We start from the raw sequence: 15,505 nt of genomic DNA on the forward strand, positions 1-15,505 counted from the left end.
TGACCCCAGAGGCCTTGTTCCTCACTGGTGTTTGGTTTCGCCCATTCGGAGTAGCAGACGAGGTCAGGAAGGCCAAGGCCAGCCAGCAGAGGCTGAAAGGGCGGCGGCAGTAGGAGCAGAAGGCAGTGACAAATGAAGACGAGTAGAAAACCCATTAACCTAAAGACCGAGCAGATCCTGCCAGGGGCCAGGGACGACTGCCCAGTCACATCCCTGGACTCACACAACTCCAGAACAGAAACAATCTTACGCTCTTCCTGGGGGGAAACATCCGTGGGTCAGGTAAAGCCAGGCGTCCACACACAGCAGGAGTGGCTGGTAAACTCCAGCTCCCTACACCCACAGAGTCACCAATCTGGAGGGCAAACAAAGACACGTGGATGTGCAGAAACTTATCAAGGCCAGCATCCACTGCTCTGCAGTAAGTCCAACCAGACGACAATTCTGACGAACCGGAGAACATCCGCAGGTGCACGCAACTCAGAGGGACAGACTCCACGGCAAAACTAAAAGCGAGTTTGATGCGGGGTAAGGTGGCTGAGCTGCAGACCACAGACCACAAGGCCTCGCCCCATGTGACTCCGTCCTAGCTGCCAGAACACCCTCTTTCCCAGGAGGCCTTACTTTCACCCAGGACAGGCGAAGGGTGGCCATGTAACATGTGCAGCAAGCTCCAGTGGACGTTTATGGCGCTGTCATGAGTCTCCCAATAATCAGATCACCTCAAAAAAGGGGCGCTGGGAGGTGCTCGCTCACTCTTCTGCTGGACTAGGACCAGAGAAGGTGCTGAGGGTGACCCCTCTACTTCCCTTCCCCTACCCCTTCTGTCTGGCCCACTCTACGTCCGTGTGTGTGTCTGTGTGTGTGTGCACCTGTGTGTCTGCTTTCTTAATCTTCTAAATAAACTGCGTACCATATATGCGCCTGTGCTTAAGGTAGAAGGCAAGGACCTGGATTAAAATTAAACCCCACTTCTCCCACGTCAAATTCATTAGGCTGGGCATTGTGGAGGCTTCCTAGGAAAGCACACGTGACAACAGGACTCTCACCCCTCTGAGCTCTGACTGGGAAGAAGGGAACACCCTCACCCCGCTGGGAGAAGTGCTGAGTGACCTGGCACAGCCCTCGCCTGTCAGCAGACACACAGTGCGCAGGCTCGGCGGTCAGGGGAGGAGCCCACCCCAAGACCCCCAGCCGTTCTTACAACGGTCCATCAGCATTCACACAGGGGAAAAAAGAGACAAAGTACCCTAAACTCATGCTAGAATAAGGAATTAAACAAAGTAAGGTACACGTATTTTCGAAAACATCCTCAAGGCTGCTTTTGGAGCCAGACGGGCATTAAAATACAAGCAGAAGAAATTAGCCAAGACCAGGGATCACGGGGGAAGGAGGTGGCTCGAGCCTCTGGAATCCCGCTTAGGTTGGAGAGAGAAGGGGCCCACGTGGGCCAGGAGGGACACAGGGAGTGAGGCCCACGCTTTGCTGTGTGTGTGTCACGGGCTCGCGATGGAATGGTCCCGTGAATGACTGGGAAACACTCCGCCTTCTTCAGAGAGGAGGACAAACTGAAGTAGGTTTCCACCTGGAGGGCACACACTCCTGCACCTGTAAGGCCACACTCGGTCACCGACTGGGCACGGCGGGGGCTCTCTCTAGAGCCCTGTGACCCTGTCTGCAGTACCCAAACACACCAGCACACAGCACGTGCCTGCTCTGTTTCCTGGCTCAGTGGCCGAGGCAGGAGGAAGAGAGGAACAGGGGGCAGTGGCAGCAGGGCGGCACGGAGGTGGCGCTCACTTCCTGTCTGAACACTCAGCGGCTCCCCGCACCCAGGGGTGCCCCTGCGGACTCCCACTAACAGTGCATCCACTGCTGGGCCCTCCCTCCTCTGTGCAAAGGTTCCTTGGCTCCTAACCATCTGGAAGTAAACAAACCCGAAACAAAGTCCACTGCACCACAAAAACCTTGAAGGCAATGCTCGGCTCCTCACCGGGTATTTTACACACCCGTACATATTAATTTATACTTCAAACAGGGTTGTGGGGGCAGCGGTTAAGACACCCACATGCCATTCTGCAGGGCCTGGGTTGGATCCCCAGGCCCGGACTCAAGGTTCCTGCCGACGTGCACTGGGAGGCGGCAGTGCCGGCTCACATGAAGAGGTTCCTTCCACACTCGGGAGAGACTGGCTTGACCTCTCAGCTCCCAGCTTCCGCACCCATCCCCTGCCATCCCCCACCATTACCAGCAGTTGAAGGAGTGAACCAGCAGAAGGGAGATTTTTTTCATTGTGTCTAACATCTACTTCAAAAGAAATTTTAGGAGCCATCGCTGTGGTACAGTAGGTTAATCCTCCACCTGCGGCACCGGCAACCCATATGGGCATCGGTTTGAGTCCCAGCTGCTTCTCTTCCCATCCAGCTCTCTGCTGTGGCCTGGGAAGGCAGTGGAGGATGGCCCAAGTGCTTGGGTCCTGCACCTGCGTGGGAGACCAGGAAGAAGCTCCTGGCTTCAGATCAGCGCAGCACCGGCCATTGCAGACATTTCGGAAGTGAACCAGTGGATGGAAGACCTTTCTCTCTCTCTCTCTCTTGCTCTCACTGTCTGTAACTCTACCTCTCAAATAAATAAATAAAATCTTTTAAAAAATTTTAAGATATTGGTGTTCAGGAAACAAAATGCAAAAAAGAAAACAACCCTCAGACGTCCCCTACTTCAACTGACAAAGGGCAGGGAGCAGGGAGCAGCTCTACGTCCAGCCCCTCTGTCAGACTGGTTCTCCATCTCTCAGAAGGGGTTCCTGCCGTAACCCGTGCAGCCACCTCTGACTCGGAACAGACGTGAACAAAGCCCTGCTTCCCTGCAGTAGTGCAGGCTGAGGGCCGGGACTGCCCTCGGCTGTACTGCCTTCCTCTGCTGACGCCTGGGCTACTCCGGGGGCGGGGATGGAGGACAGAGGGACAAGGGTCCCCTGCAAAGCCAGCGCAGACTCCAGGAGCTCAGAAAGAACTAAAAACTCAGAACAGGCATTAGTGCCGTTCAGAGACTGTGACCAAGTGCCTGCACAGTGTTTACTGGCGCGCCTCCGAGACATTCCGCACCACACGCTGTCCTAAGCTGTCTACTCTTGCCAGCACGCCCGCTTCCCGGTGCTCCCTGGCTCCCTCCTCCTGAGAGCAGCCCACAGACCCCCGGGCCTCCCGTGCTTGCCTTACGGGCTTGCGCCGCTAGAGAGGACCACATTCCGGGGACAGCTTGCACAGCGGCGGCTGAGCTGTGGGATACAAGTTTCTAATCCTGGCTCCCGTGCAGCAGCTGAGCGGTGGCACCGCTCCCTTCACTCCTGTGACTCCATAAACGGCACTACCTGCAAAGCTGGGCGTGGCCTCATCACCTTCCTCTCTTCCCACCTGCCCTACAAACGCGGCATCGCTAGGGGGTGAGGGTAGGGGCAGTGACGAGGCTTCACCTCCCAGCACGGTCATGCAGGACCAAGGATGGCACAGCCGTGCCTCTCAGGGGCCGGGACCGGCCACAGTGACTCCCTGGTGCCGGTGAGACACTGTGCTCCTGCCAGAGGCCTCGTCCTGCCAGCCCCTGTCACCACACCTGGGTCAGTGCTATCAGACAGACAGACGGATAGCGCTGGCCATTAGGAAGCGGCTCCACAGGGAAGGCCTCGGTGGGGGCCATACGCAGCCGACTGCCCAGGGCACACCGAGAAGGACTCAGCTCCCAGGTATTCTCTGTGACCCCTCGGCCCCTCTTCAAACCGTTCTGCACTGGGAAGCCACTGAGAACGGGCTACGGCTTCCCAGCCTCCATCCCGAAGGGAACCCTGGCAGCACAGTCCCCAGCTCAACACCCAGGAATCCGATCAGGGTCAGCAGGTGTCACGGAGCCTCGTGCCCAGACCAGGCGTTCCCTTCAGAACGCCCCAGAAAGGCTGCCCTACGACAGCTGTTCATCCTGGTCGGGCTTCCTTAGCTGAGCCCTGGCGTGCCTGAGTGAGAACCAAGTTCGGCAGGGCTCAGAGATGAGCCGGGCCTTCAGGAAGCGTCGAGATGAGCAAGGCTCGCGACCCAGCTGGTATTCCCGTGAGTCTGCAGTTACTCAGAGAAGGCAACGGCCAGCCTCGCCGCCAAGCAGGCGTCGCCGTCTCGTCTTGGGCTGTGCTCTGAGAGGCTGTAAGTTCCGCTTAGTGACAAGGACGGCTGCCCGTGACTCCTTCCGTCTGCCGGCAGAAGTGACAACCGCCGCAGGAGGTCTCCTCTGGAAGCAGGAATGGCAGCAGGAGAAAGGGGTGTCGAGAGCACAGAGGGGTGAACACGGTGCACAGCCGGCAGCCCGGCCGCCCCTGTGCACACCGGACAGCAGCGAAGCAACGGGCGCCTGGAGACAGAGGCGCCTGCCCCAGGAGCTTCTCCGGGTTAGACAGCGGAACCCAGCCCACCCGGTGCGGACTACCCCTGCATCTGCCCACGCCGCAGAGGAGCCGCCGGGAGTGCGCCACGCCCTCCAGCCCGGCCGACCCGCCATCTGGCTCCGGGCACACGCCAGGGTCCCTGCAGCCCCAGGATCCCAGGTCCTGCTCTGGCCTGGTCCGAGGAAAGGCACCACCGTCCTGAACAGCTGAGGCTCTGCTGGGGGCCGTCTGGAGACACAGAGGGCTTTCACCTGCGGGGTCACGCCCGACAGCCACAGCTGGGTGAGGCTGAAGCCAGGAGCCCGCGTGACATCTATCCCACAGCGGTGGCAGCCAAACGCCTGCGCCGTCACCTGCGGCCTCCCAGCGTGTGCACGAGCAGGCAGGTGCCACTCAGGGTGGCGCGGGGCTGGAGGCCGCGCACCCAGACATGCTCCCCTCTCGCCCGCACCTCCTCCGGGAGGCCTCAGCACGCGCGGGCTCGGGCGGCGGTGCTGACGCGGCCCACTTACCTTTCTGCCCGCAACAATCGCTGCATCCGGGAGGGCGGCGGCTCCACCGCAGGCTCCAAGCAGCCCCGGGCGCGCTGGCCGGGGAGTCCGTCGGTGGGCCGCACGTGCCGGACCAGGACTGGCCACACGGCCCGAGGAGCGAGCCCTGGCGCGCCGCCCGCGCCCTCCGAACCCCGCCTCTCCGCCCCGGCACGGGCGCGGCGCAGCGTCGAGGGCGGGGTGCGACGCGACGCGACGTGACGTGACGTGACGTGACGTGGCGGGGCGGGGCGAGGCGAGGCGAGGCGAGGCGAGGCTCTGGTCGTCACGTGACGACGCCTCAGGCGTTCTCAGCGAGCGCCGTGGCATGGCATGGCGCGACCCACCCCGGGTCGTCACGTGACACAGCGTCAGGGGCGTGGCGTGGCGAGGTGCGACGCAGCCCAGGGTCGTCACGTGATGCAGCGTCGGGGGCGTGGCGTGGCGAGGTGCGATGCAGCCCAGGGTCGTCACGTGACGCAGCGTCGGGGGCGTGGCTGGCGAGGTGCGACGCAGCCCCGGGTCGTCACGTGCGTCACGTGACGCAGCGTCGGGGGCTTGGCGCGGCGCGGCACGCAGCTCCCAGGCGCGGCCCTGAGGCGCCTCCTCCGCGGTGCCGTGAGCAGCTGGCGCCCGGGCCCCGGCGCTGTGCGAGGGCGGCCGGGTGGCTGCTCCTGCCGCCCTGGGCCCATCCGTGACGGAGGCTTCTTCTTGTGGTTGTGGCCCGAAGATGGCAGCTGCACGCCCTGAACCCCGTCCGCTCCAGGACACACGGGCGGGAGCCACGCGAGAGGCGCCACCCGCGCACGAGCTCCCGGCCCACGCGTCCTCCCACCCTGTGCGGCTGCGGTGCCCGGTGTGCGCTGACTGCGCGGGCGTAGCCGCACGCAGAGCCCGCGGGGCCTGCTCAGGGCGGGCGCTGAGGCTGACGAGGGTTCCGCGGCGCAGTGTGGGGCGACTCCTGCCGAATCCGAGTGGCAGAGACAGGGCCTGGGTTATCTTATTTTTTCTCTCGCACGCCTGTGTTCACTCCTGCCCGAGTCGCTTTGGCTGCGTTGTAGCGCGTAGATCCTAAGGATGCTGTCAGATGTTACAGCAAGCTGGGCTTACACGGCAGAAGTTTACTCTTGCTGGTGTGAGTCAGGAACCCGGGCTTGGGCGGGACCCTGGGGACGGAGCTGAGCTGGGCCAGGGTTGGCTGTGGGGGCGCCAGGCCTCCCCCCACCCCCACCCCCACCCCCTTCTGTGCATCTCCTGCAAGGACGGTGGATACAGGCCCCCCACCCCACCCCACCCCCACCGCCGTCTGCTTCTGCGCATCTCCTGAGAGGATGGTGGATACAGGCCCCCCACCCCCACCCCCACCCCTACCCCCACCCTCTTCTAAGCATCTCCTGCGAGGACGGTGGATACAGGCCCCCCACCCCACCCCGGGCAGCCAGAGAGCTCAGCTCGCGCGCCTCGGGTCAGTTACGTCTGCAAACACGTTGTCCCACATTAGGCAGCACCCTGGTTCGGAGACCAGGGCATCAGTGTTCCTCTGCAGAGGCGGAGCCCGTCACTAGGCCCCCCAGGGATGTTCCCAGGCCCCGACTTTAGCCTGGCTCTGGGGCCGGGTCTCTGTGTACACCTGTGTTTTGTGGCGTGAGACGAGAACTCCCTGTGGGTGAGAAACATCCCAGGAGGATCTGATAGCTGTCGTCCGCTCCAATCAACATAACACCAACACCGACAGGACAGGGATTTCTTGGCTTGGGCGTGAAATCTGGCTGACTCTCATCCTAAGTCCTGCGTGATCCTGTTTGCTGCGGTGTGAAGAGGAGGCACCTCACGTGCATGCTGGGAAGTAACGGACGTTGGAGCCCAGCACACGCTCAGCAGTCAACCCAGCGCAACTGTGATCAGCAGAGGGTGGACCCGGCAGTCTAGTTTACTGCATAAGCTACAGTGCACTTACCCAAAATAGCCCATGATTCACGTGGCGATTTGTATATTTTTAATATACAGAAAGAATAGTCGTCCTCAGTCTGGGAGTCGGGAAAGTTCTACAGAACAGAGGATGTGGTTGGAAACATGACCTCACCTGCTGCAGCGATGACATGTCAGCCGTCAAGTAGTCTCCTAAACCCTGGTGAAGGAAAACCCTCGAGGCTTCACTTGGTTTGGGGCTGCACCTCAACCCCTGCTGTGGACTGAATTTACAACGCAAATCCCTGATCCCCTGGAGAGTCTCCAGGACACAGTCAAGGTCAGGGAGGTCATGGGGGTGACGGCCTGGTAAGCCTGGGCCTCCTGAGAGGAGGAGGAGTCTCCAGCCCTTAGCCTGTGAGCCTGTTGAGAAGGGGCCGGGACAGGAGCCCTGCCCAGAAACCACATCGGGGCACCTTGTCTGGATGTCCAGGCACCGGAGCACGGGTGTGAATTCTGCGGCATTGGCGACACAGCCGCAGCCCACCCCCATAGAACCTGCAGCCTCTCTCAGCGCCGGCCTAAAGCAGCCAGACTCTGGGAGCTCAGGGTCCCCGGTCACGGGAACCGTGGCACCTGACCTGCGGCACGTGGCTGAGGCCCAACCAGTGCTGAACAGCTGCCACACGTCTGCCTCACCGTCGGGTCTCAACAGGTGGAGCATCTTGTGTGGACATCTCCCTGGTTGTCCCTGACGAGACGAGGTGGGAGGAAGGATGGCAGATGTAACTCACCTTGGGGAATCTCTTCCAGGAGCCCCGATCCTGTGAACTTCCACGTGCAGGAACCCCACTCAGGGGCAGCCAGCAGTGCCCTGCAGGTAGCTGGCATGCTGCACGGCTCCTCCACCGTCCAGGGAGAGCGTGACGCGCCCACTGCACGACTTGGAGTTCCTCCAGGTCTGGTAGGCCCTTGGTGTGCAGCTTTCCAGTGGGCCCTGTTGGGAGGGGCTCTGCAGCCATGGGGCAGCAGCTCGGGCACCCCAGCAGGTAGCGAGTGGGGCGCAGCCTCAAGCCACCCAGCGCCTCGCCGTGGGCACCGCGCAGGCGGCAGGGCACAGGCTCAAAGGATGCTCAGTTGCATGTTCTCTGCCAGTGAAGCCCAGAGGACCCTGCGCCTGACTCGGGGCGTTGTCTCCCCTGTGTCGAGCCTGTGCAGGAGACGCCTCCGCGGGACAGGCATGGCCCAGCCACGGTGGTCCTGGCACAACAGTGGAGGGTTTCAGTAACTGGCATCGCTCTCTCCCTCCAATGTGACCTGCTGGTTCTTCTCATCTTCTGTGCAAACCACAGCCATGGCAGACTGAGCAGGCCAGAGCAACAGAGGCCACCTCCAGTCCGCGTGTCCTACCGTGGCCGCCAACACCACGCTGTTTTCCTGCAGAGAAGACGTGGCGCCAAAAGCTAGCCCCGGGGTCCCATTTGGGGCTGGGAACCGTGAGCCCTAATGGCCCTGGCGGGCTTTCCAGGGCAACCACACTAGGGAAGGAGGCCATGTCTGCCCCCACACACAGGCGAGGGTGGTTGGACCACAGTAGATGCTGGGTAGGGGGAGGCCCACGATGTTGTTTTGATTTGGGGCAGCTGTGAACAGACCTTGACTAAGGGTAGAGGATAAGCAACAGTAGCTTCGAAAAGCCACTTCCCTCCTGACACCAGGAGCCTGCCTCTTCAGGCTCTCCTCCTCCTATGGAGGCGGAATTCAGACAACAACCACTGCTCTGAGGGCCGGCAGGGCCGCCACCACCGCCACCACCTCTGTCCCTCCGGTGTGGACCACTTCTCCTCCCTTCAGAGCAGCCCTGGCTGCCACGGCTGGGCAGTGCTTCAGCCCAGGCCTCTGGGGCAGTTGAAACAGCACTGCCTTCTCTGCGTGTGCATCGTGTGGCAGCAGCGTGAGATCACTCTTTTTTTTAAGATTTAATTTATTTGAAAGTCAGAGTTACACAGAGAGAAGGAGAGGCGGGGGAGGGGGGGCATCCTCCATCCGCTGGTTCACTCCCCAATTGGCCACAATGACTGGGGCTGGGCTGATCTGAAGCCAGGAGCCAGGAGCTTATTCTGGGTCTCCTGCGTAGGTGCAGGGGCCCAAGGACTTGGGCCCTCTGCTACTGCCTTCCCAGGACATAGCAAAGAGCTGGATCGGAAGTGGAGCAGCCAGGTCTCAAACCAGCGCCCATATGGGATGCCGGCACTTCAGGTCAGGGTGTTAATCTACTGTGCCACAGCACCAGCCCCGAGATCAATCTTTTTTTAAAAAAGATGTATTTATTTTATTTCAAAGGTAGAGTTATAGAGAGGCAGAGACAGAAAGAGAAAGATCTTTATCCACTGGTTTACTCCCCAAATAACCACAATAGCCAGCACTGGGCCAGGCAGAAGCCAGGAGCCTGGAGCTCCATCCCGGTCTTCCACGTGAGTGGCAGGGCCCAAGCACCCGGGCCATTATCTACTGCTTTCCCCGGGCACGTCAGCGGGCAGCTGGACAGGAAGTGGAGCTTCTGGGACTTCAAAAAGCACTCACAGGGATGCCGGCACTGCAGGTAGCTTAACCCGCTGGGCCACACGCTGGCCCCAAGAACTAAGCTTAACTACGGCATTCAGGTCCTGACAGCTCAACACCGCTGCTGACACGCTGTGATTGTAGTGCCATGAAAGGCTGGCTGCTCTCCAGTGCAACATTTACTGCCTCTCCCACCGAGCACGGCTTTGATGTGATGGTAGACATCGGCGTGGAAGGAGCTTACCATAAGGGAATCCCTTGCCAGGCTGAGTCGGACGCTGCACCAGCTCAGGGACAGAACACAACCCCGCCACCAGCTGCTATTCCCACAGAGATCCCAAGGCTGACCGGAGCGCGTCGCTGCTGTTGGCGCCCCCCAGTGGCTCACGATGTGGCACTTTCTGCTCTGATACACATTGGCTACGACAGATGTGGAAGACGGGCAATGACAAAACTGAGTCGTGGAAATGTAGAGGAGGTTGTGTGTAAGCTGTCGCTGAGCCAATCTAGTGAAGAAATAAAGCTATCAGAACCATGAAATGTTAATTTCTTATCCCAGGATACGTAAGCAATGTGTGCATCGACACTATACCAAGAACACGGGAAAGTGCACCTGAGAATCCAGTCTTAGATCGCATTTGCTCCTGTTACTCAGACCACACAGTGTGAGTGTGACGTCACACCGTGGTGTGTGCCACCATCAGTGGGAGAGAGAGGAGTGACGGGGTAACTCAGACCACACAGTGTGAGTGTGACGTCTCACCGTGGTGTGTGCCACCATCAGTGGGAGAGAGAGGAGCAGTGGGGTTACCTCAGACCACACAGTGTGAGTGTGACGTCACACCGTGGTGTGTGCCACCATCAGTGGGAGAGTGAGGAGCAGTGGGGTTACCTCAGACCACACAGTGTGAGTGTGACGTCACACCGTGGTGTGTGCCACCATCAGTGGGAGAGAGAGGAGCAGTGGGGTTAACTCAGACCACACAGTGTGAGTGTGACGTCTCACCGTGGTGTGTGCCACCATCAGTGGGAGAGAGAGGAGCAGTGGGGTAACTCAGACCACACAGTGTGAGTGTGACGTCTCACCGTGGTGTGTGCCACCATCAGTGGGAGAGAGAGGAGCAGTGGGGTTAACTCAGACCACACAGTGTGAGTGTGACGTCTCACCGGGGTGTGTGCCACCATCAGTGGGAGAGAGAGGAGTGACGGGGTAACTCAGACCACACAGTGTGAGTGTGACGTCACACCGTGGTGTGTGCCACCATCAGTGGGAGAGTGAGGAGCAGTGGGGTTACCTCAGACCACACAGTGTGAGTGTGACGTCACACCGTGGTGTGTGCCACCATCAGTGGGAGAGAGAGGAGCGGTGGGGTAACTCAGACCACACAGTGTGAGTGTGACGTCTCACCGTGGTGTGTGCCACCATCAGTGGGAGAGAGAGGAGCAGTGGGGTAACTCAGACCACACAGTGTGAGTGTGACGTCTCACCGTGGTGTGTACCACCATCAGTGGGAGAGAGAGGAGCAGTGGGGTAACTCAGACCACACAGTGTGAGTGTGACGTCTCACCGTGGTGTGTGCCACCATCAGTGGGAGAGAGAGGAGCAGTGGGGTAACTCAGACCACACAGTGTGAGTGTGACGTCTCACCGTGGTGTGTGCCACCATCAGTGGGAGAGAGAGGAGCAGTGGGGTAACTCAGACCACACAGTGTGAGTGTGACGTCTCACCGGGGTGTGTGCCACCATCAGTGGGAGAGAGAGGAGTGACGGGGTAACTCAGACCACACAGTGTGAGTGTGACGTCACACCGTGGTGTGTGCCACCATCAGTGGGAGAGAGAGGAGTGACGGGGTAACTCAGACCACACAGTGTGAGTGTGACGTCTCACCGTGGTGTGTGCCACCATCAGTGGGAGAGTGAGGAGTGACGGGGTAACTCAGACCACACAGTGTGAGTGTGACGTCACACCGGGGTGTGTGCCACCATCAGTGGGAGAGAGAGGAGCAGTGGGGTAACTCAGACCACACAGTGTGAGTGTGACGTCTCACCGGGGTGTGTGCCACCATCAGTGGGAGAGTGAGGAGCAGTGGGGTAACTCAGACCACACAGTGTGAGTGTGATGTCTCACCGTGGTGTGTGCCACCATCAGTGGGAGAGAGAGGAGTGGTGGGGTAACTCAGACCACACAGTGTGAGTGTGACGTCTCACCGGGGTGTGTGCCACCATCAGTGGGAGAGAGAGGAGTGACGGGGTAACTCAGACCACACAGTGTGAGTGTGACGTCACACCGTGGTGTGTGCCACCATCAGTGGGAGAGTGAGGAGCAGTGGGGTTACCTCAGACCACACAGTGTGAGTGTGACGTCACACCGTGGTGTGTGCCACCATCAGTGGGAGAGAGAGGAGCGGTGGGGTAACTCAGACCACACAGTGTGAGTGTGACGTCTCACCGTGGTGTGTGCCACCATCAGTGGGAGAGAGAGGAGCAGTGGGGGTAACTCAGACCACACAGTGTGAGTGTGACGTCTCACCGTGGTGTGTGCCACCATCAGTGGGAGAGAGAGGAGCAGTGGGGTAACTCAGACCACACAGTGTGAGTGTGACGTCTCACCGTGGTGTGTACCACCATCAGTGGGAGAGAGAGGAGCAGTGGGGTAACTCAGACCACACAGTGTGAGTGTGACGTCTCACCGTGGTGTGTGCCACCATCAGTGGGAGAGAGAGGAGCAGTGGGGTAACTCAGACCACACAGTGTGAGTGTGACGTCTCACCGTGGTGTGTGCCACCATCAGTGGGAGAGAGAGGAGCAGTGGGGTAACTCAGACCACACAGTGTGAGTGTGACGTCTCACCGTGGTGTGTACCACCATCAGTGGGAGAGAGAGGAGCAGTGGGGTAACTCAGACCACACAGTGTGAGTGTGACGTCTCACCGGGGTGTGTGCCACCATCAGTGGGAGAGAGAGGAGTGACGGGGTAACTCAGACCACACAGTGTGAGTGTGACGTCACACCGTGGTGTGTGCCACCATCAGTGGGAGAGAGAGGAGTGACGGGGTAACTCAGACCACACAGTGTGAGTGTGACGTCTCACCGTGGTGTGTGCCACCATCAGTGGGAGAGTGAGGAGTGACGGGGTAACTCAGACCACACAGTGTGAGTGTGACGTCACACCGTGGTGTGTGCCACCATCAGTGGGAGAGAGAGGAGCAGTGGGGTAACTCAGACCACACAGTGTGAGTGTGACGTCACACCGTGGTGTGTGCCACCATCAGTGGGAGAGAGAGGAGCGGCGGGGTAACTCAGACCACACAGTGTGAGTGTGACGTCACACCGGGGTGTGTGCCACCATCAGTGGGAGAGTGAGGAGCAGTGGGGTAACTCAGACCACACAGTGTGAGTGTGACGTCTCACCGTGGTGTGTGCCACCATCAGTGGGAGAGTGAGGAGCAGTGGGGTAACTCAGACCACACAGTGTGAGTGTGACGTCACACCGGGGTGTGTGCCACCATCAGTGGGAGAGTGAGGAGCAGTGGGGTAACTCAGACCACACAGTGTGAGTGTGACGTCACACCGGGGTGTGTGCCACCATCAGTGGGAGAGAGAGGAGCAGTGGGGTAACTCAGACCACACAGTGTGAGTGTGACGTCTCACCGGGGTGTGTGCCACCATCAGTGGGAGAGTGAGGAGCAGTGGGGTAACTCAGACCACACAGTGTGAGTGTGACGTCTCACCGTGGTGTGTGCCACCATCAGTGGGAGAGAGAGGAGCAGTGGGGTTAACTCAGACCACACAGTGTGTGACGTCTCACCGTGGTGTGTGCCACCATCACTGGGAGAGAGGAGCAGTGGGGTAACTCAGACCACACAGTGTGAGTGTGACGTCACACTGTGGTGTGTGCCACCATCACTGGGAGAGAGGAGCAGTGGGGTAACTCAGACCACACAGTGTGAGTGTGACGTCTCACCGTGGTGTGTGCCACCATCAGTGGGAGAGTGAGGAGCAGTGGGGTAACTCAGACCACACAGTGTGAGTGTGACGTCTCACCGTGGTGTGTGCCACCATCAGTGGGAGAGAGAGGAGTGGCGGTGTTACCTCAGACCAGGACATGTCTTGGTGCTCCGCAGTGGCCAAGCCGGAGTTCCTGTGGAAGCAAGGCCACCAGCCACCAGGGTGACGTGGTCCTTCCGTGTCAGGGCAGACAATGCCCTGTGGAGATGTTAACAGATGCAGTGGTGTTTACACCTCCGGTTTCCTCCACATGACCAGCAGGATGCTCAAAAAGGTTTTTTTTTCTTAAATATTAACTTTTTATTTATTTGAAGAGTAGAGTTACTGAGAGAGGGATAGACAGGGAGAGAAAAATCTTCCATCTGCTGGTTCACTCCCCAACCGGCCACAGTGGTCAGGGCTGGGCCAGGCTGAAGCCAGGAGCCAGGAGCTTCCTTTGGTCTCCCACACGGGTGCAGGGGTCTAAGGACTTGACCCATCTTCAGCTGTCTTCCCAGGTGCATTATGGGGAGCTGGGTTGCAAGTGGAGCAGCTGGGACTTGAACTGGTGCCCATATGTGATGCCGGTGCTGCAGACTATCTCTGGGGGTTCTTCTTCCTTGGCCTGCAGGGGGCAGTTTTAGCCAGAAACCTGCTCAGGGGGCAGGTGCTTTATTAAGATGCTGCATGGGATCCTGCATCCTGTATCAGAATACAGGGTTCAAGTTCCAGATCTCCGCACTCCAGCTTCCTGCTAACATGCACCCCGAAAGCAACCTAGATTAAGTGCCAGGCTCCCGGCTTCAGCCTGGCCCAGCCCTGGCTGTTGCAAGCATTCGGGGAGTGAACCGGGGGGTGGAATATCTGTCTTTCAAATAAATAAAATAAAGCTTGTACAAGCTAATATGTTGGGGGATGGAGCTGTTGCATGGTGGGTAAAGCTGCTGCCTGCAATGCCAGCATCCCATATGGGCGTCAGTTCAAGTCCCAGCCACTCCACTTGCAATCCAGCTCCCTGCTAACATGCCTGGGAAAGCGGTGGAGGATGGCCCAAGTGCTTGGGCCCCGGCAGCCACATGGGAGACCCAAAAGTTCCTGTCTCCTGGCTTTAGATTGGCCCAGCCCTGGCAATTGCGGCTATTTGGGGAGTGAACCATCCGGAAGGTATCTATCCATCTCCATCTCTCCCCTCTCTTTCCCTCTCTGTAACTATGCCTTTAAAGAACAGAACTCTTTTTAAAAAGAGAGCTAACATGTTGCATATTTAAATGCTCTATTTGGTTGTTTCCCCCTTCCTATTTAGCTTAAAGGTAATTCTTAGTGTTCTATATTCAGGCAGCCACTAGACGGCGCTAAAGGCCACCTTTATCAGCACTGTTACGTGCGTACTGGCGGGAAGCAGAAAGCAAGGATGTAGCTGTTTACTGGGGAGCAAAACTAGGAAAAGGACTTTCACAGAAAGGCGTGGAGTCTGTCCTGTGTCACTGCCTAAGAGAACCAAGTTTGTGGTAGTATTTTCCTTTCTAGGAACATACAGATGCGTGCAATAACCAACTTTCTCTTCGATGTGTGACTTCTGCAGGCAGAAATGTTCAAGGGATTTGTTTCCCAGGCTTGTACAGCAGAAATTTCATGGCAAGGAAATCCAACTGACAAGAACAAGGAGACTGAATTCTGCGGCCTCACAGCCCCAGGCCACCCTGACCGTGGCCTCTTGTTCAGAGCCCCCCCCCCCCATCACCTCATCGACTTGGTCACCACGGCGTCCCTGGTGTGACAGCGCCGGGTGTGCTGGGTGCTCAGCGCCTGACCACTGAAGGAGCTCTGCCTGTCACTCAGAGGTGCCACCTGGGCTAGCGCTATAACCCCTCACTTGAAACAAATGCACATTAAATAGCGGCCAAGGTTCCCCAACAGCGCTGATGCAGAAGAAGTAAGACCTCACTGGAGGCGTTCGCAGGTGGACGAGGACGTGAAACGGGCCAGCCGGTCTGACCACGTGCTGGGGAGCCGCAGACCCCAGCAGATGCGGGGGCGTCACATAAGCAGCCCCAGACAGAAGGACTGTCGAGGTGGCAGCTGAAATGCAA

General features: G+C 58.9%; 1 protein-coding gene across 2 annotated transcripts in view; it reads right to left on the minus strand.

The window, feature by feature from the left end:
* Positions 1-15,505, minus strand: part of SLC38A4 (solute carrier family 38 member 4) — a 91,835-nt gene that overhangs the window by 67,906 nt on the left and 8,424 nt on the right. Inside the window, exon 2 of one of the 2 annotated variants that reach the window (XM_070049726.1) lies at positions 7,662-7,864. The gene's annotated coding sequence lies outside the window, so the exon portion shown is untranslated. Of the gene's footprint in view, positions 1-4,941; positions 5,061-7,661; positions 7,865-15,505 lie in introns of those variants that run through there. The other variant, XM_051851005.2, reaches the window with a different exon arrangement.

This window comes from Oryctolagus cuniculus, chromosome 9, assembly GCF_964237555.1.
Source record: "Oryctolagus cuniculus chromosome 9, mOryCun1.1, whole genome shotgun sequence".
Classification (NCBI taxonomy): domain Eukaryota; kingdom Metazoa; phylum Chordata; class Mammalia; order Lagomorpha; family Leporidae; genus Oryctolagus; species Oryctolagus cuniculus.